We start from the raw sequence: 27,642 nt of genomic DNA on the forward strand, positions 1-27,642 counted from the left end.
TTAGTCAATCACAAAGTGAAATGGACATTTTTAATAAATATCTATCTCTTATGACCTGTTTGCTTCACCTCCTTTGCCCACTGTCTTAGTTCAGATTTCCATTCTTTCTTATTTGGATTACTGCTTTTTATTTTTTATGACTAAAGTATCTCCACTTCCTCTTTCCACGCAGTTAATATTTGACTCCAATTGTTCACCAGTTCCACCCACTACTCCTGACTTTCTGATGGCCAGGGGGGCTGCATCATTGAATTCCTAGTGCTGAAGACAGTGTCTGGACGTGGTGCCTGTGCAAATATTTTTGTCTGAATAATTAGGCCTTAGAGACAGAATGGGCATCAATATTCAGAACTCCCTAAGTATCACAAAGCCACAGAATCTTCCTTATTTTTTCTTGGCATATTGGACTTTTCTCCCAACGGGAAAAGTGCTGAATCCATCTTTTTTTCTAGTCACACAGAACTTCTTCTCCTTGTCTTTTTTCTGAGTCCTAATCTTTTACCTGCTATTTTTGAATATTGGTCTTGGCTTTTTTTCTCCTTGAAACACCACCATCATCTCAAATATTATCATAAATAAACAATTGCCAAATGTATATGATTATCAGCATAAGCTTTTCCGTGCCAACTAATAAAAAAACTATTACATGGTTCCACTATGAAAACAAACTAAAATGGACTGAAAGGTGCAATAAACTCAAATCTTATTTTCTTTACCGATAAGTGCTTTCTAGCACACAGCTACAATTTGCTGGGGTTACAGTAACATTAGCAGCACTAGCACCAAGAATTTCTCCTATTATTAATTCTTACCATGTTTTAAATATTTTTTATCTAGCTAACAAATTATATTTATTAGAGTAATAAAATGTTTCCATCTTTTGCATTCAAATAAAAATAAATATCAGTTGGAACTTCTTGAGCTAACACATGAGTTCCTTGACTTACCTGCTTTATATAGGTATGTATTAAAAATAAATTAAAAATAAAATATAACAGAATCATGGATAAAATTCGATTTAACTTTAGTACCCCTATCTCACACAAGAAATAATTTCCTCTGAAATTTTTGACATACTAAGGATGTAGTAAACATATTATGGTACAAGCCTGCAAAGAACTCTGGTTTGAGTACTTGGTTTGGTATATACTCTGTAAATATTATCAGCAGCATTTATAAATAAGAAAGATTCAGGGATTAGTAGAGTACCATTTAAAGTGAAATCGGATTTTTCCAGCAGGCACTAATTAAAAAAAAAAAAAAAAAAAAAACAAAACTTAAATTGTGGCAAGATTGAACTGGATATATTAAGTTCCCCTTCTCCAATGATATGCTTTAAACGGTCAGTTTGGTTTGTTCACTTTTAATGTAATTATTAAAAACAGGTAATATATAATATCTTGTAGCCTGCTGTGCCTCAGTTACCTCAAGGCTATGAAGGGATGTTATGTGTTTAGCCCCCAACAAAGCAAGGTGGGGTCTGGGACTGCCGTCTCTCCCTTGTCCCAATGTGCCATACATTTGGCATTGATTTCTATGTATATGCAGTCATACGAAAGTTTGAGAAAAACTGTCCCTTTCAAGAAGCAATCACAATGATCAGTTTCTTGGTATTTATTTAGAAATAATCAATGTATACATAAACGTATATGTATCTCTCTATGTCATTTTTTTTTCAGAGATAGTAATATAAACACACCCTTTGATGCATCCTGATTTTTTCTCTTCCCGCTGTACCCTAAAATGATTCCCTATCAGTACATGTAGTGCAGTGTATTGGGTTTTTTTTCTGCTGCATTGGGTTGCTTATTAAATAGATCTATCTTCTTTTCACAAATGGAAAATTTTTAAGAAGCTTTGTTGATATGTACTTAAAATAGGTTTGTATTCTTTATAGGATGACTGCTTCAACAAAAACAACTTCAAAACTTCTTGAAATTGCAATGGTTTATGTCACTAGTGGTCACTTTCCACTTTTGGGGTTTTCCTAGATATCAGTTTTCTCTCCTTGGCTGAACTATTGTGTTTCTAGCTGGGCTTTTATTGTACAAGCAGAACGTTTTTGATCAGATTGTATTTACATGACAGCCTGAAACTGTGGCATCCTGTCAAGTACATCGTACACATTTAAAATATTGTCTAAATATTTATTCACATGATGGATTACTGTGGCTCAGAAAAGGCAGTTACAACCTATTGAGTAAATAATTTTAGTTTTTAAAAATTTGGAAAGGCTTTGAAGGGGTCATAATGATGTCTTATCTCAGTTGTTAGAAACAGCCACTGAATACCCTTGCCTTTTTCTCTAAATGGTTATTTTAATTCTTAAATGTTTAAGCAACAAGACAAAACAGGAAAAAAAAACAAAGGAAAAATTCAAACCAGTTGCTTGCAGGTATAGACTTTCCTTTTTCCCTCCCATAATCAGATACCATCTCCCTGTCATGAAACAACAAATAGACTAACAAAATCACAGTGAGACAAAAGAATACTATTGTGGCAAAATGTTAAGATTCCTTAACGTGAAACAAGATTTCAAAGACATACAATTGAAATTGCAAAAACATTTTTTAAAAGTGGGTGTATTTCACTCAAATAAGAAAAGTTAATTTTTATAATAAATTGTGGTCTGATTTAAAATTGGTTTTTGTGAAACTTCTGTTGAGGAAGTTCTGTTCATTATTTTTATGTCAGCTTGAAAATTGTGTGCAGGCTGTTTCTGTTCTTTTATAAAGCAGACAGGGTTTTTGGTCTTAATAATTAAGCTTACGTACATGTGTGTGAATGTGTGTATGTTCTTTTTTCAATCATGTGACACTAGGACCTTTTATTTGTAGTTCAGAGATTGTTTAGACTTAACAAACCTTTTACATTTATTTGAAATTAATTTGTTACTTCTACAGAAAGTGAGGAAAATAGTTTGCATTTTTTTTCCATGCAATACTAAGTTTGTCTAGACATTGTAGGTTTGTGATTGTAACATCTTTTGACAAGCAAATTAGACCGTAGAAAGAGCATCCAACTTGGAGCTTGGGGCATATGGTGCTACCTTCTGCAAATATAACTCAAAAACAAGTCATTCTGTTCAGTGAGGGGTCATGTTCAGATCTGTTTCTTTAGTGTGCAAGCGGAAAAGTAGCCTCTTATTTTAGATAAAATGATGATCTCAGTAGAAAAATATATCTAACTTGAAGCTGAAAGTAAGTAAGAGAGACTAAAAAACTCATGCACACAATTTCATCATTTTTAAGATCTAAAATCTGGCTTGAATATAGGACAATAGCTAAGGAAAACAAATAGTGTAGCAGAAATCCAGTAATGTGGTTATTTTGGTTGCTATCCCAGCAATTAGAACTATTAATCCTATGAAAACTTTTCTGGATAAAATAATGCTGCTATTAAAATTTAGTGTCTGGTGTGTTACAGCAAGTAAGCATGGAGAAAAGAATTGTTCTGAAATGATCGATTGAACACATTATTTTTGCAAGTCAACATTCCTATTTTAGTTATCTTATCTAGAACGAATAGGTAAATAGCCCAACATATACACATCTTGGGATTTTTAGCATATGAGTAAAGATGAGGAAAGGTTTATTGATCAGTTTTTAATTCCTATTGCCATTTTGTACACACACTTCTACAGATGGTGGAATTTTGACTGCCCATCAGAGCGCCAATACCTTTGAGACAGCTGTTTCAGATAAGCCTCTTTTACATGCTTTAGGTCAAGAGTAGTCAAACCTGTTACAGCACCTGCTTTTGCATATGCAAATCTGTTGTTTTGTCATTTCATTACACAAGAAGAGGTAACAGTCTCTTGTGGTTGTAAATAAGTCTGGAACATCGCCTACATGAAATGAAATCCAGCAAAAAAGACAACTGTGATTTCTGTTGTGTAGTCATGGGAGGTTGCTGCTGTTTGGGGCTTTGTTTCTGGAAGACTGCCCGTAATTCGGAGGGAGGGTAGAGAGGCAAGTTTATGTTTGGAGGCAAGAACAGGGAAGGTGTTTGCTGTCATTGACTGTAGGGTAGTTGTGAAGTTTGACATGCCCAGAAGCTACCGAATGCCATGTGGGGCCCCCCATACACTGCATACCTCAGTTTTCATCATCTGGTGAGCCTGCAGCAGGATTTCCAGGCACTGGAGTCGACAACATGTCTACTTTGGTTTGGAGCTGATTGATCCACGGAACAGAACATGCTTGTGGGATCTTCCTTTGCGATAGAATGACATAAATGATTGAAATGCTTTCTTTAGGAAAAAAAAAAGTATTATTTGTTTATAGACCCTACTGCTTATGGGGGAAAAAATGTCAAATAGTAGTACAAGCGGAGTTTGCTGGAAACTTTCATTAATGTTTGTGAATTGTTTTCCTATTCAATATTGTACATTAGAAATGAAAGTGGGGGAAGAGTGGGTGGAAGGAAATTCTTTCCTTATTTACTATATTTCTTAAAAAGATAGTGGCATATAATAAAAATGGCACTTCTGGATTTGCAAATTGACTGAAGATTTTACTCTGTGTTGTCATAGTTTGCTGTGGGGGAGGAAAGGGAAATACTAGAATTGATGAACAAATGTTGCATGCTGTCGTTTTAGATTATATTATTTTACCATGAAGTTGTTCCTGATTTTCATTGTGAAAAATAGTGTAAAATGCATATGACACAGAAAACAATGATAACAATTTGTTAATTTTGTTAATTGTGTTGAAGTGTGTTTATTCTGACATGGATTTACAATACACAGGAGTAAAAGAATATTATTTTCTAGCTTTGGGGGAAAATTAAAAATTCTTCCCTGACCTTTTAACCTTGTCAAATGATTTCCCTGCTCTTGACACAGTGCATTATATTTGCAAAGGTTGGAAGTTAACTCTTCAAGGTACCAGACATCATTTTTATTGGGATATTAATTCTCAGAGGTGCTAATCTCATCAAGATTTGTAGGCATTTTCTTTCATAGGCCATTCTGATTTGTAGCTCTTTCTTTTCACAGCAGTATTAAATACCAAACCTTCTCTGATATGGAAGTTCATTAGAGATATGTCTTTGATGGCAGCCCTTTCCTGGCTTCAGTTTCAAATACCTTGATGTAAAGCTTAAGAAGCCATTGTGTTGTAAGCCCTCCTTGATGTGCCTTATTTAGATCTGCATAGTAAATCAAGGAAAGTAAATAACAAGGCAGCAGATGGAAGCATGGAGATAAGGCCAGTGAACAATTGTATTTGTATTTTGTTATGATGTTGACAGGAGCTAAAATTCACTAATCTAGTTCAACTGATCTGCATTTCAAAGAAATCTCATTTAGCAGCAACTTGAAGGTTTGTAGGATAAAGTTCTTTTATTGCAGCTTTTATTGCATTCTTTGCTAATTTATCTGGTCAAGATTTAGCCTTGCTTACTTAAAGCTGCAAGCATGTTACAAGGAGTCTTAAATACTATGAAAGCATTAATGTCTAGACTATGAACTGAAGGTAATTACATATCCAGTGCTGAATAGGGTACATTTAGAAAATACTGTTGTCCAAACTCAATTGTCAGGGCAATATAGATAAGGTAGTCTTTTTAGCCCCTCTACTGCTTGTTTGGGCTGAGATTTTTTTTCCACTTCATAAATAAGATAATGTACAATCCACTACTCAGAAATTATGCGTAAAATGAGTAGATCTCCTTTAAATGTGTAGCTACTGATGCTGATACTAGTTGTACCCTTTTGAGAATGGAATATTATTAGTTTTGGAAGTATGATATCCTTATTTGACTCTGCAGTTACAAACGTGTATAATACGTAAGTGAAGTATGTTTAATGTGAAACTTAATGTGTTGTAATAAGTGTGCTCTGTAAGCAATAAGTACAAAATATTCATATTTTCTAATTTTTATTATATATTTTATTTAATGGAAATTGGTTATTTAGAAATACAGTTAGAGAAATTAAATATATTATTTGTGTATATTTATGTACTATCCACATTTTGAGTAAGTTTGGCTTGCTTTGATTATGAAAGGAAGGACTACTGGATTGGGACAGTTTTACTGAGCTCAAGTCCATCTGTGCCACTTACAGTCTCTGAGATCTTAGATAAATCACTTTCTTCTGTGAGTCTGTCCTGTAAACCATGGAGGGGTGGGGTGAGCCAGAGACAAAAGAAGTCTTCCCAGTTAGAAGATCCTGGTCATTCATTGATTAGCTCATTTTATATCAGACATCATGCTTGACCCAAAGCTTATGTAAGTAAGTTCTCTTCCCTAAAATAATTCAGGTGTGAATATTCCATTTCCTGAAATTTATTGCTAATAAAAATAGAATTCGGAATATGTTTTTGTACTTTTTCTGACCCTAAACAACACCTTTGGTGACCCCAGATTTGTTGGGTATGCTGGTTTTAATTTAACTTTGCATGAAATGCAGAGGATTACTTCAGCAGTCTCTAGAGAGATTTCTTGTATCATTGGAAATACATTGTCATATAACAGGATTTTTGCCAAAAACCTCTAATTTTGAGTTCTAAATTTTAATGTTGATTTGGAACTTCAGAGCAGGTATTTAAAACCAAATATTTTATTTAACTATCGTAGTATGGTTTGTCTAAATGTGTTTTCTACAGAATAAATCAAATAATGATTTGGTATTTCTCCATGACACGTATTTCTAACAGGCTTTCTTAGAACTTGAAAATAATGGTAATGAAAATCATTAAAAATTATTTCTAAGAAAGATACAGATAAATAAGACATATTCTCTGTTTCTGGGAGTTTTTAACTCCATGCAAGAGATCAGATATGCGGACAAATGGTAGATAAAGTGAACAGTTTTCAACAGGGAGCTGGTGAGAAGATGCTATGTGGGTTGATTACTTCTGGCTAAGAAAATAAGGGAGTGCTTCCTGGAGGTGATGGTCATTGAATTGATGCTGAAAAGGTATAGTACAATTTGAATAAATAGAATTTGAGAGGGAGACGATCTAGATGGAGCAGATTGCGACTTTAAAGGCTGGTAAAGGCAACCATGAAATGCTTGGTTCTGTTCTGGAATGTAAGGGAGACTAAGAGGAAAAATATATGGGAGAGGCAGATTACATTCTATGATGAAGGGCCTTAGGTTTCAGGGTAAGGAGTTTTGGGTTATTTGGTAGATATTGAGGAACCCCTCCTGTTAAATGACACTAATTGATACGTGAGTAAGAAAAGGTGCCAGGGAAATGTTTGCATTATTTGAAGTCAAATTTACTGAATTTAGGTATTAATATGTTTTAGTCCTTCTCCCTATGCCAGTCTAAAAGATTATAAAAGCATATATTTGGAAAATCTTGTCAGATATGGTGTATTCTGCAAATACTAATGGTTGGAGAGCTGTTTAAAGATATTTGGTGGATCTGAGTGCTATGAATTTGAAATTGTCCTTGGAGAAACAGGAAGAGGACTATCATTGTGGAAGAGACACAAGGTGGAAGAGACATTGTTTTTAGAATACTTTCTAGAGACATCTTTTGGTATATTTTAAGAAAACTTGAGTGCTCTTGAGTAAAGAGAAAGTTTGAGATATAATTCTGAAGATATATAAGCCATTATTAGTTTGAAGCAGGGTCAGAACCAGAATATTCAAGTGAAGATGTTTAAGAGGCAGTAGAGGATAAAGAGCTGAGTCAAAGAGAGAATGGGAAATTGTACTCACAGGCTGTTTTAGATAATGAAATTAAATAGCAAGCATTTCTTAACATGAAAATGGATTATATACCAGAAGATTTAAAATTTTTTGATTGGTTGATCAGAAAACAGACCACACTTTTTTTTAAGAAACCATGTTTCTTCAATTTGTCCTTGAGGTCAGAAAGGGGTGATCATGAACCCTATAGAGCTTGCAAATATTATTTGTTAATACTTAATATATTTTTAGAAAATGAAACTTGTTGGGGATCTCTGGGTGGCTCAGCAGTTTGGCACCTGCCTTTGATTCAGGGCCTGATCCTGGCTGGAGACCCAGGATCCAGTCCCATGTCGGGCTCCCTGCACGGAGCCTCCTTCTCCCTCTGCCTGTGTCTCTGCCTCTCTCTTTCTCTGCATCACTCATGAATAAATAAATCTTTAAAAAAATGAAACTTGTTAAATCTTAAAAATTGAATTCTCTCTCTCTCTCTCTCTCTCTCTCTCTCTGTCTCTCTCTCTCTCACACACGCACACACACACACACTTTTCCTCCCTTTCTTGAAAATTAACATTTGGTGAGACTAAGCCTTCATTCCTACAAATGAGGTAGCAAATGGAGTCATTTGATGGGGGCTACTAGAGTACCTTAAACTTTGTTTTATCTTACACCTAGTTTATAGTTTTCTAGTTTGAATTTTGGATATTTTATGAAAACATACATTTGGCAAACTTTGTCAGATTGGGTGTATTCTGCAAAGATTAAAGGTGAGAGAGGTGTTTGAAGATACTTGATGGATGTGAGGGTGATGAATTTGAAATTGTCATTGGAGAAATGGGAAGAGGACTATTCATTGTAGAAGTGGAAGAGATTTTATAGAATCATTGGTATATATATTAGAAAACCTGAGTGCTGTTTTGTAAGTGGTGTTTTTCTGATCCTTGTGATGTATTTGTTTATCATATTATTCTTTCTAGTAATATTTGCCTTGAAACCTAAACACTGCATGCAATATTTTTTAAAGGTGAAACATGTTTGGATTACAAATGAGATAGCAGGAATAGAGTCCCTATCATTCTAGTAGGCTTGGATATCCACCCCTTGTCTTCTATTGTGTGTAAATCCTCTGCAGGACTTCATTTCCTCTTTAACTGTTGGTTGTTTCCTTGGGCTAGAAAGAATATTATCAGTCTTAGATTTCAGAAGCCAAGCAAAAAAGTAAAAAACACTTAGGTTGTGTTGTGGAGTGTGGGTTAGAGGGAATTAAGATGAGGAAAATTGTGTATTAGTAAGAACTTTAAAGCTGAGTGTCAAGGGAGAGGTGTGGACATGATATATACGTTTGGGAATCATTAGCAACAAGTAGAGGTTAATGTTGGAAGTAGAGTGCAGTTAAGGCAGAAGAGTAGAATGAAGTCTTTGGAAAGATGACATTGAGGAAGATGACATTTGAGAATAGGAAGTAGCAGACACCAAAAAAAAAAAAAAAAAAAAAGTCTGGGAGGCAGGAGAGGAATCCAGAAAGAGGGGTGTCATGTAAGCCAAAGGGAGAGTTTTAAGAAGGAAGGAGTGAAAAATAAGCTAAGTGAATGAGAGAAGTTAAGCAAACCAAGAATTAAGATTTGCCATTTGGATTTGCCAGCTAGGAGGTGATTCCTATGCTGATTATAAAATGTTTAAATTCCAGGATATGAGGATTCAGTAAGCCTTTGACCATCTGTGTGAATTTGTTAATGTGAAAAGAATAAGGTTTTGTTTATTCTGATCCCAACAAAATATTTTTGTCATGTAATGGCATCATGGAAAAAAAAAGGAGAACAAAAATTTGTTGATAAAAAGAAATAATCAAATGAAAAAAATAAACTAATGATACTTTCAGTGAATATAGAGTTATCATCTAACCTGGGATACTTTTTTTTTTTTTAAACTGGGATACTTTTAAGAAGGAAAGGGCTAACTATGAATAATTATAGTAAGTATGAACCTCATCTATCTCAGGTAATCAAGGAGGAATGCTCACCCTGAATATAGTTCATATTTATTGAGTGCTAACTATGTGCTAGACACTGAGATGAGTTCTTTACCAGTTTATCTGATTTAATGACTAAGAGTTTTGGTTGCCAATATTAATAATACTTTTTTTTGTATATACTGAATTTACTGACAAACGTGCTGTGTATAATTTTGATGACCTAATGGAGCTTAGTTCTTTATTTTTAGAAAACCCAAAGGTTGGCACCTACTGTATAACAAATTATGTCCTAGGGAATGGAGAAATGAAGATGATTAATACATGGTTCTCATTTTAATGATCTACCAGTATAACTGAGAAAATCTGAGAATAAAATTTCAGCACAATATGGTAAAGTGTTTTGATGATAGTGTAGTTTGTGAAGGCCACAACTTGTATTTTATACATTATGTCCTGTCTTTTTTAGGGTTAAGTTTATAATGTATTTGAACTTTGTAAGGAAGAGTTTGATTTTTGTAAAAAAAAAAAAAAATGGAAAAGACAAGATATAACTAATTGTATATATAAGTGGGGTTTTCCCTATTGTAAAAATATATTCTGTGTAAGTGCACACATGTGTATGTGTGTGTGTGTGTGTGTGTGTGTGTGTGTGTGAGATCAGTTCTATATCACAAAGGGATACATTTCCATATCTATAATGTAATTTTAGCCACACTCAAGCTATATTCTGTGAAGGGTCTGGCATATTTCTCTGACACATCTGGTAGATATGTGTGGCATTAATTAGCATAGGTATTGCTATAAATGACATGTCAGTCCAGGACAACAAAAAGTATTTGTTACTGATGTCAATCATTCATCCTTTGTCATTTCAAAAGGCTTCCCTAAAGGAATGCACGTTGATCTTCGCTGATCCAAAGTACAGCAAAATAATTTCTGTGTTCTAGAAACAAAAGTGGAACTACTACCTATGTTTGAAAGGGCATATGGAGATACTCATACAGAAAGTGCACGTTTATAAATTTGAGTAGTAAGACTGTTAAGTTAGGCCAAGATTAATTGAATCTCTTGAAAAGAAAACAGCAGTTGTCTGTAATCCTAAAATCTAGTCTTGAGTGTTTTCTTCCTCAAAGCTTTAATTTTTTGGTAGCCTAATTTGTGCTTTTGTTTCATTTTGAAATAATTTTGAGGTATGCTAGGTAAATGATTGAAAGTATCCCTTATGATGGCTAAAAACAAAGATGATCACACAAGGATCAATCTGTGATTATATTGATGGCTTAAAGAGATACTCTTCTGTCTGCATGTACCTAGTTTTGGTAGTTGGCTGTTTTGATATAGATATTGATTGACTTTGTTTAGTATAATGCCATTATGTGTATCTTTTTCTAATACCAGTCAAAAGTGTAATACTCTTATATTTCTGAGCAAAAACTGGCTTTAAAAGACATATTTCCCCAAAACATCTATATTTTATTTCCAATTTTTCTCCAGAAGCTCCCCCTACGTTCTAATTTATTATTTAATGGAAGCAATATGAATGACTTTAAGATAAGGCAAGAGAGTGTGATCTAGGGTATGGCACAAGTTGAAGACATTTATCTTAATATTTCATTTTAATGAGGCAGAAAATATCCATTATTAGAAAACTATAATTTGATAAAATTTGTAGAATACAATTAATTCTTTTAAAATTATGAATGTTCATACCACCAAAGGGCGGATAATCATACATCACATTTTTGTGTCCTTGTAAAGGCAGTATGTGTTACATTTTTACATCTTATAGACTTGCTAGAGAATTAATATGAAAGGGATTTAGGATGTACCCATGTTATATACTTTAACTTGATCAACATGCTTTGTTTGAATAGCAGTTCCTAACCTTTGTACCATCTTTAAAATTTTTACTTCAGCTCTCTTGCCCTGCCTACAGATCCTTTGCTATCTGTTTCTAGTCTGTCTCACACTCTTGAAATCATCTTTTTTTATTATTCCATTAAAATTTTTAAAAATGGATTTTCCTTTACACTTTTCTAATCATCCTGTAATTCTTTAGCTCTAAGACATTAAAATGAATGAGTAAAAATATTTGATACCTAATCGTCTCTGCCAGTCCATTCAAACTCATGGATTTGCAAAATTATGTTAAAGTCTTTTAAAAATACATTTGAGTAGGCTTTTGTAGTCATTTGGATTTTGAATATTAATTTTCTCTTGCTATGCTGCTTAGCCATAAAAATGGAAAAGAGATAGATGTGGGTTTCTTTTAGTGGTGTTAATTTAAAGTACTTGATTTATTTATTATAATATTCAACAATGGCAATTCCTATTTTCTCTGTTCACATCAGATCCAACAGAAAATAATGAGAAGCCCCCACCCACCAGCACAGTAAGAAAAAGTTTGATGCATTTTGTAATAATTGATTAAAAGTATAATTTCCCCCTAGATCAAACAAATAATAGAAGTCTGTTGAAGCTTTGTCCTGACCTATTCTGGAAGTAGAAGAATACCCTGGAGAAAGGAGCATTGTAAGCACAAAGAATAAGACTCCTCAATCCTGGGAGAGAGAATTAAAGTCTAGCCCTCCAAATGTAAGTCATCTGTACTCTATATTTTCCATCTCAGTTTTGTGGCTATTCAGGTATTAGTAGAAAAATATGTGATAAAAATATTTGGATTTTTTTTTTGTACAAAACATACAGGTGTTTTGTTTGGTAACTTTAAATTCCTATCCCTGTTAACATTTTCTAAATAGTAACATAAGGTAATGCCTTGCAATAATAATATTTAATGCAAAATGGATTATTTTTAATTTTATCTTTTGGCAGAGAACTATTAAGAATTTTGAAAGTATTCTTATGAAAAGTAGGTAACTTCCTTTGATTTAATATCTGCAGTTGTGCCGTAATAATCTCTTTTTGCTCTAAACTTTAGTTCTTTCTTTTTCTTTTATATTTCTTTATATCTGAGAATAAGACTATCTTAATATATCTATTTTAATCCACCTTCCGGTAAGAGAGACATTAAGTCCTATTTTTCACTTTGCATAGTGAAACTGAATTGGAATGAATTTGTATCCATAATCCACTATAAAAATATATAAATTTTGTCAGCTCAGTGTACTGGAAAGACTGATTCCCTATCTTGTTAGGAAGTACTTAAAAGATGTGTTTTCATGATTATATAGGAAGACAGAATTCAGTTGCTGTTTAGAAATTGGTAGAAAGAATGATGATTAAAGGCAATATTATTTTAGGAAAATTATTTGGGAGAAATTTCTTGTCAATTACCACTTTTATCTGAAAAGTCACTTAGTGCATCATCCTTGTGATAAGGCACTTGGTATGTGACATAATGGCTTAACTGCCAGAAAGTTGACTTTTGCGTAACAGTTGATAACCCTTCTCATTCTTCAGTGAAAGAGCTCAGTGAAGAGTATTGTTTTGATTTTTAAAAGTCTGAACCATGAAAATCAATACTTATTAGAGCTAAATTCAACCAAATTTTACAATTCCCACCCCAATTACCTTAAAAATTGAAAGATGAATTTTTGTATATTTTGAATGTGATTCTTATTGATATAGCATCTGACAAAGTTGTCCAAGTAGTCTACAGTAAGAAATCTTCATAATTTCTAGGTTCATATTTAATCTTGTTATTTAGAACATCTGATAGAGCCTTGAGCACTGTGGCCATTCCCAACAGTGTGTAATTGTGAGTTAGGATTTTTGAATTTAGCAGAAACCATGTATTAAAAAAAGAAACTTTTTTGGTTATGGTCTTAGATATTTAGTTCTAAATTTTTCTATCATTGAATACTACAAACATTATTATTCCTTTCACTGACATGAAACAATTGCTCCTCATTTACAACTTTAATATATGTTTTTGAAAAGTATGATGAAAATTTTAAAAAGTTATTTAAATTTGATGAGTGAGTAGTGAACTCATATTTACAAGTTTGAGGTTGATGAAGGATTGAAAAATATTATTGTTTACAGAAAACTTTTGCTGATCCTCTGCTCTCCAGCAATGAAAGTAGATAAAGTATAGCAATGACAACTTGGTTAAATCCCATAAGCATAATGTTGAGTAAAAAAATCTAAACATAAAAAGAATAATGTCTTCTTTATGAAGTTCCAAAACTAGACCTACAGGGCTTAAAGATGTAAGAAGTGGTTACAACAAAATTAAAGATAATAGTTACATTCTAAGTAGGTGATAGAAATTGGGATGTAGGGGCACCTGGGTGGCTCAGTGGTTGAACATCTGCCTTTGGCTTCGGTCATGATCCTGGGGTCCTGGGATCGAGTCCCACATCAGGTTCCCCATCCTCAGGGAGCCTGCTTCTCCCTCTACCTATGTGTCTGCCTCTTTCTCTATGTCTCTCATGATTAAAAAAGAAAAAAGAAAAATCTTTAAAAGATTGGGATAGAATTTCTAGGAGCTTCTGGGGTGTCAGCTACATTCTGTTCTTTTACTAGGCTGGTAGTTGTATGGATATTTATGCTATGTAAAGCCATTATGAAAAGCTTTGTATGTCTCTGCTAAGATAAGCTACAAGGCAAGGATGTCCTTACCATTCCTATTTAATATTATACTGGAAATCCTTGCTAAGGTAGTAAGATAAGAAAAGTAGATAAAAGGCATACAGATTAGGAAGGAAAAAATACAACTGTCTATTTGCAGATAACATGATTGTCTATGTAGAAATCCTAAAGAATCAACCAAAGAAAACCTCCTGTAACTAATAAACGATTTTAACAAGGTTACAGAAAACAAGATTAATATACAAGTCACTTGCTTTTCTATGTACCAGCAATGAACAAATGGGATTTGAAATTAAAAATACAGTACCATTATATTAGCACCAACAAAATCCTAAAACCCAGGTATAGATCTAACTAATTAACTAACTATATATATAAATTAAAATTTGGAAAACTACAAAATTCTGAATCAAGAAAATCAAAGATCTAAGTAAGTGGGGAGCTATTACATGTCCCTTAAAAAAACATACACAATACTTGATTATAATGTCATGTCTTCCTTCCTTGATCTATATATTCAACACAATTCCAAAGAAATCCCAAGTTATTTTGTGAATACTGATGAACTGATTTTTAAGTTCACATGAAAAGACCAAAGACCCAAAATAGCCAATATAATATTGAAGAAGAGCAAAATTAGAGGACTACACTCCCTGACTGCAAGACTTTTTATAAAGCTACGGTAATCAGGATAGTATGATAACAGTGAAAGAATAGATCGATCATTGGAACATAATAGCCCAAAAATAAGACCCCATATGTATAATCGACTCATATTTGACAAAAATACAAAGGCAATTCAATGGGGAAAGGACGGTTTTTTTCAAAAGTGATACTGGAACAACTGGACATTCATATAAAAAAATCAAGTCTCAAACCTTATACCTTTTACAAAAATTAATTCAGAGTGGGTCATAGAGCTAACTATAAAATGCAACATTATAAAACTGCTGGAAGATAACATAGAAGAAAATCTAAGTGGCCTTGGGTTTGGATACGATTTTTTTAGATAAAATGGCAAAGCACAATTCATGAAAGAAAAAATTGCAGAATTGGACTTCATTAAAATGAAAAACTTGCACTCTGGGGAAAATACTGCTAAGAGAATGAAAAGACAAGTCTTTTAGAGTGGAAGAAAATATTTATGAAGCACATGTCTGATAAAAGAGTTGTATCTGGGATCCCTGGGTGGCTCAGCAGTTTAGCGCCTACCTTTGGCCCAGGGAGTGATCCTGGAGTCCTGGGATCGAGTCCCACATCGGACTCCCAGTATGGAGCCTGCTTCTCTCTCTGCCTGTGTCTCTGCCTCTCTCTCTCTCTCTCTCTCATAAATAAATAAAATCTTTAAAAAACAGAGTTGTTTCTAACATACACAGAAAACTCAAGAAAGCACACAATTCAGTTAAAAAGTGAACAAGAGGGATCCCTGGGTGGCGCAGCGGTTTGGCGCCTGCCTTTGGCCCAGGGCGCGATCCTGGAGACCCGGGATCGAATCCCACGTCGGGCTCCCGGTGCATGGAGCCTGCTTCTCCCTCTGCCTGTGTCTCTGCCTCTCTCTCTCTCTCTCTCTCTCTCTCTCTCTGTGACTATCATAAAAAAAAATTTAAAAAAAAAGTGAACAAGAGCTTTAAGCAGAGCTAGTTAAAGGAGATATAGAGATGGCAAATAAGCATATAAAGATGCTTAATATTTATTTCATTAGGTAATTGCAAATTAAAACAATGAGACACCACTCTGTACCTATTAGAATGGCTAAAATCCAAAACACTGACAATACCAAATGCTGTCAAGTATGTAGAACAGCAAGGATTCTCATTGGTAGGAATGCAAAGTGATATAGCCACTGTGGAAAACAGTCTGGCAGTTTATTACAAAGCTAAACATACATATAATACCACACAATCTATCTATTGCATTATTCAGTAATTACCCAAATGAGTTGAAAACATATGTCCACATAAAAATTTGCACAAGACTGTTTATAGAAGAGTATTCATAATTGGCCAAACTTGAAAGCAACTGGGATGTCCTTCAAAAGGTGAATGGATAAACTAGCTGTGATACATATATTCAATGGTCTATTCATTGATAAAGAGAAATGACTTATGAAGCCACAAAAAGACATGGAGGGAACATAAATGAATGTTACTGAATGAATGAAGCCATCTGAAAGGTCTGTGTGCTGTATGATTCCGATTTTATGACATTCTGGAAAAGGCAAAACTATGGAGCTCATAGAAAGATCAGTGGTTACCAGAGTTGAGGGAAGGGACTAATGAAATGGATTCTTATTTTTTTTTAATTTTAATTTTTTTTGAATAGGTGGATCTTTAGTGAAACAATTCTGTATAGTAATGTAATGGTGTACCAGATTAATGCAAGATATTAATAATAAAAACTTTATGTATTTTAGAGATAGGGAAGAGAATAAATGGGAACTCTATACTTTCTGCTCTATTTTTCTGTGAATATACAACTGCTCTAAAAAGTAAAATCTTTTAGATAATTCTTTTGCAAGTCTAGTGTAATTAAATTAAAAAGTCTCAATGATTCTTTTAATTAGAATTCTGAGAAAAAGTGAGAATTTCAGATTTGATCTATCTACACTGACTATTCAAAGTTAAAATGATATCATTTAATATCAGTATTTTGTAATCTCACAAAGCATGTGTTTTATTTGGGGAAAGTGCTAATGTCCATAAAGGCAGTATTCTACACTTAAATATACTTAGTAACTTTTTATGACAATTTATTTATGTAGCATAAACTTGTCTTTATTTTAAGACAGATGTTTCAGTTTTGATTTTAAAAATAGTTACTTTTGGGGATCCCTGGGTGGCTCAGCGGTTTAGCGCCTGCCTTTGGCCCAGGGCGTGATCCTGGAATCCCAAGATCGAGTCCCGCATTGGCCTCCCTACAAGGGAGCCTGCTTCTCCCTCTGCCGGTGTCTCTGCCTCTCTCTCTCTCTCTCTCTCTCTCTCTCTCTCTCTATCATAAATAAATAAAAATAAATCTTTAAAAATATAAAAAATAGATATTGTTTTCAGTACTATAAGGCTGACTCATTCTGTATTAATAAAATACTCATCTTTATTGAGTTGTTCATAGCTTCTTTCCTTAAATTTCAATACATTTTATGGAGTGGTCTGTCATGCTCAGAAATACTTTTTTACTTAAGCGGGACTTTGATTTGTTAATCTTAACATTAGTATGTTGTAAAAGAAATGAAAAACACAGATGCTCTTTGTATTCCTTTTTTGAATACAAATTTTCAAATACAGATTCAGTTTAAAAGTACCAGATATGGACTTCCCCTAGTCCCTTTTAAATTTTTCTTTCCTTTCTTCTTTCTTCTCCTCTTCCTCTTTTGCCTTTCTACTTTCTCCTTTCTCTCTCAGTATACTCTACTGTCTAATTATCTAAGAAGTGAATATAATCTTATTTAACTAGTTGACATTAACAGAAACTAGGAATTTATTATTCATAAAAATGAAATAGAAAAATACCCCTTTTCTTCAGATTCTGGATATAGCTAGGCTCAACACAAATGTCTAGGGAGAATGCATCTGTTGCTATTGCATTTTTTTTGTTTCTCTGAAAACTTGGCATTTGTAATATATCTATGATTTTGATTTGTCTTGGCCAAAACCCAGATTACCAAGGAATTACATTTTGAACATATTCAACTAAGAATTATCTTTGTAGCAACTTTTCCTTTGCCATATTGAAATTTTGGGAATAAAATCAGATTTTGTTTCAGATACCAGCTATGTTCCTTCATAGTGCCAGAGTGATTTTTTTTTATGTTAAAGAGATACAAAGCAATACTTAAAATCTAAAACTTATTTTAAGCATATCATGTCGGAAAGAGTCCCATTTTTGTGTTTGACAGACCTGGGTTCAAATGTTTGCTCTGCCATGCATTTTTTTATATTAATGTTGGGTAAGTTTAGTATGTAAGAAAATAATAATAATAATAATTTCCTGGGGACACCTGGGTGGCTCAGAGGTTTAACACCTGCCTTCGGCCCAGGGCATAATCCTGGAGTCCCGGGATAGAGTCCTACATTGGGCTCCCTGCATGGAGCCTGCTTCTCCCTCTGCCTGTGTCTCCACCTCTCTCTGTGTGTGTCTGATGAATAAATAAATAAAATCCTAAAAAAAATAATAATTTCCTTATAGGATTAGATGAAGATTAAATCACCAAACACAAAAAATACCTGGCACATAGCAGGTGCTTAATTAATGGTAGTGGTCCTTCTCTTGCTTACTTTCTATGTATGTAGAAATATGTGTATGAAAAATGTGTATGTTTATATGTTTGTGTTTACATAGGTATATGTATATTTATCTCTTTGTTTCTCTTTCTCTTTTTTTCTCTCTCTATCCATCTATGTACCTCTGTCTCTATATGTACACAATGTGCAATATGTAGTCATTCATTCCAGTTGTTCTGAACCGGAGGATTCTTCTGGAAAGGATACAGTTCTGGAATTTAGGAAATAGGAACTCTGTCACCACGTGGAAATATTTAAAGACTTATTATTTCTTTGTGCCCTAGTATTTCCATAACGTTATATTAATCTACCTAGAATGTTTATAAATTTTCAAAAGAAGATCTAAAGAATATGTTTCCTTTATAAATTCCCAGCACACAACAGAAGTATTCTCTTTTGATCTCAAGACAAAAAATACAAGTTGGGAGTTGAGTCTTTCTGAAAAACTGACATTTGTTATGATTTAGTTTTCACTAAATAGCAAGGCACTAGTTTCTTGGGGGCAGCTTTGTACAACTGTCTCCATTACTGATTTGAATCTTTGTAGCATAGGAAATTCAACAAAATCAAGTGTCAATACTCCATGTTCTCTTACAGTAATGTACAAAATGGTGAAGGCGAAACTTCTTGTTAAACCCAAAGTGGATAGTAGCCTCCAAATCTATTTGAAAGAACAGTTAGTTACACATTGAACCTACTTCCAAGTTAGTGATGCAAAATTATATCTGGGACAAGAGCCTTAGTATTCTTGGGATGAATACCTTCTTTTAGCACATCTATCAATGATCTAGTTTTGTGGAGTTAGCAATTCTACTCATGCAAACCACTATTGCTCATGTGTCCCATTTTGATTATAGCCCTGTGGGACAACATAAAGGAGCAACAAAGTGGTCTTGGATCAAGTATCCAAGAATAGTTTGAAGGTGTATGTTCTCCACAGATAGGATTTAAGGTCATTTCTCCTGAACTCTTGAAAAAAAATGCTTAATGATTTAATTATTGTACAACTTAAAAGACCCAAATTTTCTTTTGGTAAATCAGATTATACCATTTTTTCCCATATATGAGCCATATTTTAGGTTTGTCCAAAAGGCATTACATTTACAAGACTTGAAACCTTTGCCTAAAGTAAACATCCATCAGCAGTCTCAGATAACTCAAGCTATGTGAAAACATTTGTTAATCTGTTGATCTGGGCAAATTTGTTAAGAATGTTTTTCACTAAAACATATTTTATATATTCTCTTTTCTTCAGGATCCAAAATGATAGCTTTAAGATTTTTATTTTAACATATTACAAAAGTGATAGTTTACTTTAAGATTTTTATTTTAAAATATTATAAGCATTCATAAAATAACAAACAGGCACCCAAATATCAAAATTTGACATATTAATATTTTTTCTTTAGATTTCTCTTTTTTAAGAAATATAATACCACAAATATAGTAAAAGCTATATACTTTCATCCTGTTCCTTTTTCTCTCTCTAGAGATATTTACTGCACTGAAGTTGGTGTTTATATTCTTACACTTTATTTTCTTTTTTGTTCTTAAGGTGTTTTTGTTGTTTTTATTTTGTTTTGAGAGAGAGAGAGAGAGAGAGAGAGAGAGAGGCGGGAGAGGGGGCAGTGGGAGAGAGAGAATCTCAAGCAGACTCCACGCTGAGTACAGAGCCGGATGGGGGCTCCATCTCAGAACCCTGAGATCATGACCTGAGCTGAAATTAAGAGTTGGCTGCTTATCCCTCGGAGCCACTCAGGTGACTCACACTTTTGGCTTTTTTGTGATTTTAAAATTTATGCAGCTGGCATCATATCAAGTCTGTTCTTCTAAAAATTTTTTTCTTTTAAAATTATATTTAGGAGATATATGCACACCGATACACAGATCTGACTTTTTGGCTTTTTAGGGTAAGCTTTTATTGATATATATATATATATATATATATATATATATATATATATATATATAATACATTTATGACTTTTGCAATTGTATATAAAAACTATACAAATCATAAATTACATCTTGATTAATTTTCACAGAAGATTTGTGTACATGTCCTTTACATATTATGTGCGTCGCTGTAGCTAGGAGTAGATTATTGTCTGATAGGATAGCTATATCATGATGTCAATTTAATGTGTATCGTAGGTTATCAGTATCGTAGCATTGACAATAGCAGACTCTGTAAGCGGTCTTCTGAAGTAGTTGTCACAGTTTATCTTCTCACAAACATCATTATATGGGAGTTCAAGTTGCTCCATATCTTGCCAACACTGAGGCTGTCTTTTATCATTTTTGCCATTTTGGTGGGTAATAATTAATTAGTTTTTAACTGCTTTATCACATTCCATAGATTAATAAAGCATCTTTAAAATCCCTTCCTCAGTAGATGAGCAATTTGATTGTTTTCATTTCTTACCATTTCGAACGATACTATAGTGAATATATCTGCATATCTCTTTATGCACATGTTTGAGAGTTTTGCTAAAGTTATAACTTGAAGTAGCACGTCTGAGGTTTATAATACCATGTATTTTTTCAGAAAACTGCTATATTTCTCTCTAGTGGGGTTATACTATGAAGTAGTATTTTTAGTTTTATTATAAATTATACTCATCAAGTACAGAGAATAAATGTTGCTTCTATAAAAGGCATTAGGTAAGATTTAATATCCTCAGATTTCAGGAAAAGTTAGTGAGGAGAGATGAAATTTGCTGTACAGCACCTGGCATATAGACTAAGTAAAACTTCCATTACTGTTTTCACTGTTAAATTACTCATGATTATATTGCTGTAGAGTGCTCATTCTAACGTGCATGCAATTCATGTGACTTCTCCTACCATGCACTTAAAGGTAGCTTCTTTCAATCTTTGACATTTCTTTCTTTACTAGAGTTCTATTTTTTCTGCATACTAGAGTCATTGCGTCCATTTGATCTTGATTTTTGATTACCCACCGGCATATATAATGAGATAGTTTGGGAAGTTTATATAATTTGAAAAGTTTATATAATTTGATTAATAGATTTACACATTTGTGGCATTCTTATTGAAGATTTGATCCTGAGCAAAATGGTGATAGGGAATCCAAATTTGCTTTATTGTTCCCATTGAGATTTATGAAAATACCATATGTTTTTATAGTGTTTAGTAGATTATCCTAAGATCCTTATATTTTGTATTAGACATAGGAACAGAGGGTCTGTTGGTGGAATGACCAAAGAAAGACCTTTAATTCAGATTTTTAAATTTGATACTATCAGTGTGGTGGGTCAACATTTGTCTCAAAGAAGGGAATCTAATTAGTTATATTTGTTGCCATTATTTTTTAAAAATAATTTTCATTACTGTCATGGCAGTTTTTTCCGTGATCCTTAATTAGTCTTGATCTAGTCAACCCCTAGTTTCTCTCTTCAAATGAGAAATGCATGTTGTTATACAGAATCTCTTTTAGTCACTATCCCTCCCTCTTTGTTCATTGTGGACATCAACACTGTTTTCACTAACAGATGTGTTTTGTATTAACAAACCCAATTTTAACTCAAAAATCCCATCTTTATTTTTCAGAATAAAATGGTACAGGTAAATTTAACTGAGAACTCAGTTATTGCCAGTTTCTTACTTTTTCAGAATCTTTTCTACTTAACTGCTTACTAGCAGGCTAGTGTAAAAGACACTTTTGTCTTTATTGTGCTGCTTTAAAAATATTTCTGTTATGTTCCTGTTTTTATGAATATTTTCTTATGATTAAACTGATCTGAATTTGAATTTATCAGTTTATATTGTTTCAAATCTAGTTATATTTGAATGTATACCTGCATAGGTCATGAATTGAAATGGTTTAAGAAATACAATTTCTCATTAGTTGCATTATTGAGTTGAATGCTAATGTATATGCTTTTTATATGCAAATACCTGAAAAGAGTAATTTTTGTTTTCCATGAGATTTTAAGAATTAGTGTCTAAGGTATTTCACGCTCTCATTATTTCCATGCAATATCATATTGACTCTTCAACCTGTGTCCCCAGTGCCAGAGTGGTGCTGGGATACAGTCCTCATTTTAAAAGTATCTGGAGAGTGAATTGACTTTAATGTTCTTTCCCAGGAAAGGACATTGTCTCTTTACCCTGCACTACAAAGTGAATGCCTTCTACCTTGACATGCATGGTCTTTGGAAGACTGTTGAAATGAGTATGAATTTTAACAGCTGAGCAGTTAGTATCCTTTAAGGCTGTGTTTGAAGAAAATGATCTTTGTTAAGTGAGCCAAAAATATTGTCTTTGAGTTAAAAAGAACAAATCAAAAAGCTATCATATATTATGGTGGGTTCTTGTTTAGCTTTAAAAAAATGTAGAAATATAAACATTGCCAGTTTAAGTCAACTCCGAGGGAAACAGGGATGATGTCATCAGTGTTGAGGATTTTTTTTTCTGGCGTGTAACTTCTGTGTGATTATCTTCAACATTTTTTTGACTTCTGGACCAGTTTCCTGTTCTATAAGGTGGGGATTGAATGGTTGAATAAAGTACTAATTGATTCCTTGACCAACTTTCATTGAGGATCTATGCTAGACCATGTAGTACATAGGAAGATGTGTTGGCATGTCCTAAGTGGGTTTCACCTCTTCTCCTATGATCTTTGTAATGGTTTATAAATTTTTATTCTTGAATTGCCATTATATTAGTATTTTGGGGAGGAAAGTATAAAATTGTGTATGTTTAGACTGGTAGGCTTAACTAGAAGTCCTTCAATAATATTGCTGCTAAATCTATAGGACAGTTTTAATCATGTACTTTTCTTAAAATATTTAACACTGCTGACTGCTTCCTCCTCTATCATCTCCTGTCCTCATGTCATGTTCTCTCACTTTTTCCTCTTGCCAAGTCTCTTTTGTGAGTCCTTTCTTTGCCCGCCACTTAGACTTAGGTTTTTTTCCTGTGTTCTGTCTTCATCTTCTCACTCTGTATGTACATTATTCTAGATGAGCTCACTTTCCCCAAAGCTTTGAGCTTAGTGTTGGGACTCCCACTTTTGTAGTTCTAGCTTGTAATTATCTTCTGAGTTTGAGATCTGCATTTTCAAGTGCCTCCTTGATATGTCTACTTACATAGATTCCCATAGGGAATCTATCTAAAATTAAGCTCATTGTAAGGGATGAATCAGTACATTCTACTCCTGAAACCAATACTAAACTATATGTTAACTAACTTGGATTTAAAAATAAATATATAAAGTTAATCTCATTATTAGCTCCTGTCTCACTTATTTTTTTTTAATATTTTATTTATTTATTCATGAGAGACACACAGAGAGAGGCAGAGACATAGGCAGAGAGAGAAGCAGGCTTCATGTAGGGAGCCTGAGGCAGGACTCAATCCTGGGACTCCAGGATCACACCCTGAGCCAAAGGCAGACACTCAACTGCTGAGCCACCCAGGCATCCCTCACCTATTAAAAAATGCTTCTTTTATGATATTTTTTTTTTGTCTTAGTGATAGCAAGCACTGTTACACATTCAGTTGCCTGTGTCAAAAATATCGGATCACCAGTATTGGTCACCTGGTCATCTCCCTCTTCTCATCTTCACTCTCCTGGGCCTCTTAAACCTAAATAATCTCCAAATTTTATCACAAGTGTATTTCTTTCTGCACATTTCACTACCCTAACTCTAAAACTTTGACAACTGCAGTGACTGTTCTTCTCAGTTCTTTAGGCCCTTTCTCCCCTTAACTCACTAGGTAGCAGGATTTAACCTTAAAAATAAAGAAAATAATATTTTTATTTTCTTACTAAAATCTCATATTTATTTTTCCTTGAACTTAGGGTAAAATACAAACTAACTCTTCAGAGTGGTCTACAAGTTCTTGCAAAAATTGGACCATGTCTCTCCCCCAGCATCGTCTTTCTCTACTCAGCCTATTTCTGACTCTTCTTTCTTATTTCACTTACTGTGGCCTAATTTTATTAATTGACGACTTCAGGTCTTTTTGTGCCTTGTGGTTTTTGTGCATGTTTTTCCTTCTGTGGGACTCAGTAACGGATGATGCATGGGATAAAAGATTATGATGATCCTGAGATTTCAAACTTGGTAATTATGTTTCCTTTTTTAATAGACTTTATCCTAGCAAATTAATATACATGAAATCAAGCATCAAAGTATAACGTACATATAAACCCTCTGTAGCCTAACCTTCTACGACCTAAAAAATTTCAGAACGCCTCTCTCTGTAGGATTCCCAAAGATATTTGCATTCCATGTTTCTCTGCATGTTCTGCTCTCTTTGGAAAGTGCTTCTGTGCTTATGTGGTAGGTGAACTCCTACTGTCCTTTAACACCCAGTCCAAACGCAGGTCCTTGGAGACTGTGAGCCTTCACAGTTGTTGGAGGCAGCTTCTTGGATGTTACCTGTGTGTATTTTGCAGCTGTATCTGAGACTTAGCAAAGTTAAGTAGCTTGTTCAGTTACTAAGTGACAGAACCAGGATTTGAATCTTTTCTTCTCTGCCTTGAAAGTGTGTCTTTAACTGTCTTTTGGTAGACACTGTCATTATTTAATAAGTACTTCTTAAATGCATTTGTTAATAAAAATATAAAATACTATATGACCTAGTTGTAAGAAAGGCTTTTATGGCATCAACAAGAGGTGACTCAAGTGACATAGAAGATAAAGATTTGGAAAAGGGGAAAAAGGAAATCCATATCTGTAGGATGTTTCAACTTCTGAGCTAGTTAGGTTCCATCTTGCTTTGTAACACCCTAAGATACCTCTGGTTCTCAAAAAAAGGGGGGTAAAATGGTATGAGGCTAAACTTCAGTGAAATAGGCCATGAAATGAATAAATTCATTTTAATTAAAAGTGGCAAATATGTATCATATTTCATATATATTCTTCTTGTGCTTTAATTGCCTTATGCATTTGTGTCTTGCTCCCCTCAACTTGATTGTTAGCTTCTTTTGAATGAAGATATACCTAATCTTTTCTTAGCATCTCCTGTCATGTCTGGTTCTACTTGATAATTTTTTTTTGTAAAATAAATAATTCAATTTAGAGACAAAATTTCAAATATTCGCACCAAGTAATGCTGCTGCTAATTCATTTATACATACCAACAGTTCGAAGCATTTAATGCACATGAAAAATAGAACTAACTCTTCATTACTGGGTTTAATATCTTTTTGAGAAAGAAAAATACTCAAGTATGCATAATGTCAAGGACATACTCAGTGAAGAAAAGCAGTTTATGTTGGATTTAGGCTAGAAGAATGCTCTATTCTAGCATTTAACTAGTAGGTGAGTTTAAATATCTATGCAACTCTATCTTAGGACTTATTTTGCCTTTTACTTTTCATTTTCTTTTGAATATCAAAAGATATTCACATTTGGAAGGACATATTCTTATTAGCTCTAATGAGTTTTTTTTGGTAAATGAATTGAATATAAACAACTATTGTGTTTGTCCTTTTTTTGTAAGAAAGATTTCAAGCTGAAGATCCTAGTCATATAATTAAAAGGACTAATCCCATTCAATCCTTGAATCCGTCTATAGAAATAGAATTCTTAAAACATATACACAAAAGGGAATATGGTGCCTGTTGAATTTTATATTATGTTCAGTTGAACTATTATACTTCTAAAACAAATTTAATTTTGATTAGGAAAAATGATTCCTTTTTTTGTGCATTTATAAATGTAGACATTGTGGACCATGCTGGCACTAGGGAAGTTAAGGAGGGGGGGGAGAAGTAACACTTGTATTATGTTAAATCAGAGAAATAATTGCACTTGGCAGTTTTTGTTTGCAGAATGCAGGAAAGGCTGAGGGCTTTTGTACAGTTCAAAGAGCACATTCCACAGATACAGCAGTTGTTGGTTGCCTGCAGGGGTCGTCAGGATTGGGGGTGGTGGTAGAGGTCTGTATCACAAAAGTCCAGGCTGTTGGGCTCTGTGTTTGTAAAGAAAAAAAAAATGCTTGCACCTTTTTGAAAAGTTGTTTAGGAATGCCTCCTATCATTTATTTTAAATATAGCACTTTTGCCTCAGAGTCTAATCTGTGTAATAATCAGATGGCATTTGTGTGTAGCCTTTGCTGGCTCTTGTTCTTTAATCATCTGTTTTTAGATGAAGGTTTACATGTTCAAATGTGGGAGCATAGAACTGTGGACTGTTAATCTGTCAGTTAAACTACATAGAAAATTAAAACTGAATGGGTTATATTTCACTACCGTATATTCAATCATCATTTATACAACAAGCATATTAAATAAATTCAACAACTTAACTCAAGCCTCTTAAGAGAGGTTTCTTTAACTAAAAATATGCCAAAGGCTAGCTTTCTCAGCTGGCATGTTGAAACTTATGCTGAATTAACACTTGTATCATTTCCTTACAGAATATGCAAGTTTGAGTTTCTACTGTGAACTGAACTAATGTAGCTGAAAGTTCTCTGAAAGCTATAAATTGTGGGGTAGATATAAATTAGCATTATTAAATTTCTTGAAATGTCTAGTTTACATGATATTATGCAATTTATGTGTGCTTCATATTTCTTATATCAAGTTTTGGCAAAGTATATCAACATAGTTTCATTAGCTATTTCTTGGATTAAAAAAATAGCTAATTAGTGATGCTCTATTATAATTTTGGTTTTAGGAAAAGCCCCTAAACCTTATCTTGACCTAGTCTTGAATTCATAAGTATTTGGGATAATGTTCTTTGTTGTGTCCAGTTTGTTATCTAACCTGTCATACTTAATGGCCAGCAGATTAGTTAGTATGGTACAAAACAAGAGAAACATGAAAATTAGAATTTTCTGTTGAACATGCTTCTGTGTCCATTGTCATAAGAACTTCTTTGTTTTCACTTTTTAAAGATCTGTTACTTTCAGAGTAAGAAATGCTGAAAACGTATCAAAAAGGACAGAAACTAGCAGAATCCGTGTTCCCACCATTCAGATTTAATTGATAACTGCTGTTTTGCTATTTTAACTTTAGATATCTTTATTAAGAAATCCTCAAAGATCAAAGTCTTTTTTTGTAGTGTTGAAATACCCATTTCTGAATTGGTTACTTGACAGCAACATCTTAAGGTTCTTAACTGAGATCTTTCTGGTTTTAGTATCAGGCTTGTTAATATAGTCTCTTCAGAATAGGCCCCAGCTCCTTAACAGTGTGTCTTAAAGAAGAT

The 27,642-nt window shown here is 33.6% G+C and overlaps 1 protein-coding gene across 10 annotated transcripts in view; it reads left to right on the forward strand.

The window, feature by feature from the left end:
• The window catches only part of FOXP2 (forkhead box P2), a 560,309-nt gene that overhangs the window by 58,508 nt on the left and 474,159 nt on the right, over window positions 1-27,642 (forward strand). The window contains exon 2 of one of the 10 annotated variants that reach the window (XM_055314791.1): window positions 12,071-12,215. The exons of the other annotated variants lie outside the window; for them this stretch is intronic. The gene's annotated coding sequence lies outside the window, so the exon portion shown is untranslated. The remainder of the gene's footprint in view (window positions 1-12,070; window positions 12,216-27,642) is intronic. 10 annotated transcript variants of the gene reach the window in all.

The sequence above is a fragment of the Nyctereutes procyonoides genome, unplaced genomic scaffold, assembly GCF_905146905.1.
Source record: "Nyctereutes procyonoides isolate TBG_1078 unplaced genomic scaffold, NYPRO_anot_genome, whole genome shotgun sequence".
Taxonomy (NCBI): domain Eukaryota; kingdom Metazoa; phylum Chordata; class Mammalia; order Carnivora; family Canidae; genus Nyctereutes; species Nyctereutes procyonoides.